Source organism: Symsagittifera roscoffensis, chromosome 8 (genome assembly GCF_963678635.1).
Source record: "Symsagittifera roscoffensis chromosome 8, txSymRosc1.1, whole genome shotgun sequence".
NCBI lineage: Eukaryota > Metazoa > Xenacoelomorpha > Acoela > Convolutidae > Symsagittifera > Symsagittifera roscoffensis.
Genome location: NC_087069.1, coordinates 35,459,716 through 35,461,474, shown reverse-complemented (window position 1 = coordinate 35,461,474; position 1,759 = coordinate 35,459,716).

Below are 1,759 nucleotides of genomic sequence, written 5' to 3'. Positions count from 1 at the left end.
CCAAGTTACAAAAGAAACACCTCGGGCCAAATTTCGCAATTACCCCTCTCATGAAATCCTCATGATCCAATTCTGACGCATCTTCGTCCTCGAGGCTAAAGCCTATTGCTTTCATGCCTTGTTTGTAAGCTGGGCATGCTGACACATGATGGTCTGTTGAACTGCAATTAGCACAAGAACGTCTCTTGTCCATATCATCCCTCGGTTTGTACCAATTGTTCCCTTGGTTTGCTGGTCCGTTGTTAAAATTGCCATAATTGTTCTTGTAATATCCAGATCTCGAAGGAGGTTTCAACAAAAGATACTCTTTTGATTTGAGCCTCAACTCCTCCGGTGTTGGCGCATTAGTTGATAGTGGTGTGTAATGCGTTGCTAGCATCGTACGAAGTTCATCATTTTTCACACCATCGATGAATTTTGAGGCTACGGCCAGGTTCATCCTTCGGTTTGACTCATCCGGTTGGCTGCGTCTTCTCAGCATTTCCAAATCATCGAGAAACTTGTCTATTGTTTCATCTTCTCGTTGCCTCCGTTTCTCGAAGCGCATCATCGCCTGGTGCCCCTGCACCCCTGATCCGAAACGGTTTAACAAGATTTCGAAGATTTTCTCTGCAGTGTCACGTTGATACTGTTTCTTGGCCATGACACAGTTCAGGGCTGTCCCTTCTAAGTTGCTGGTGAGCGCGCTGCATTCCTGTCTCTCCGACAAGTCCTCTTCCTCGAAATGCAGCTTCATTACCTCTATCCAGGTATCAATACAGCCATCAGATTCGTCTTTGTAGCATCTTGGCTTCTTAAAGACTCTTCTGGACTTTTCACTGCGTTCATTGGTTCTAGATAACCGCGTCAGGAATGTCTCCAAAGACCTGTTCAGGGGTTCAAATGCTGTGGCCATTGCCGTAGCATCCCTTGAGTGTCCCGCCTGAGTGTCCTCACACCTTGTCGAAGGCTCTGTGTGCGGTGCATCCCTGCAATCCGAATCACCATGAGCGTTTCCCGCTTGGCCCATGTGACTCCTCCTCGGGCTTGTATGCCCCATGTTGCCAGAATCGCTTCTCCCGGTCGCATGTGCGCTTTGCGTTGGTCGTTCGTTCGAGGTTTGTCTGTTCCCCGTTGAACTTGCTCTACTGTTCGGGCCCCATGCTGTATTACCCCTTGTGGCATAGCCTGATGAACTGCCCCTGCCTCTAGTGGATCCATTTGTCTTCCTCCTTTGATGTTCATTGAAGTTCACCCTCGGTTCCCTGCTGGGACCTCCCGAGTTCGGCTCTCCTTCTTTTGGTCCACTCTTGCTGCTTAGTAGCCCGTCCAACCTATCCATGATAGCCTGCGTTCGCCTCTCCATCATCGCGTCTATCTTTATGTCAAGAGACCCAAGAGACTGCTCTTGCTGTATTCTTAACTTCTCCATGTCGGCTCTTAAGCGTAACTCCCTCTGTTCCGCCTCTCTTGTCATTCGCGACAAGTTCCTCGTCATATGTTCGTCCGTTCTTTCTTTCAAGCGTTTTTCGCTGCTGCCAACTTCTTGTCTGTTGCGGTTTATTTCTTCCCGCAGACTTTCTCTTTCAATGTGAACTGCTCTTTCCAGTTCACTCATCCTTATCGACATCTGTTCATTTTGTTCTCCTAAACTGCCCACTATGTTGTTTAAGGCTTCCTCTAGTGCTGCCCCGTTATCCATGAGTGGCGTCACTAGTGGTGGTGTAACTCTGTCGTCCCAGGTAGCTTCGTGCTGGTAGAGATCCGGGCCTTGACTCTC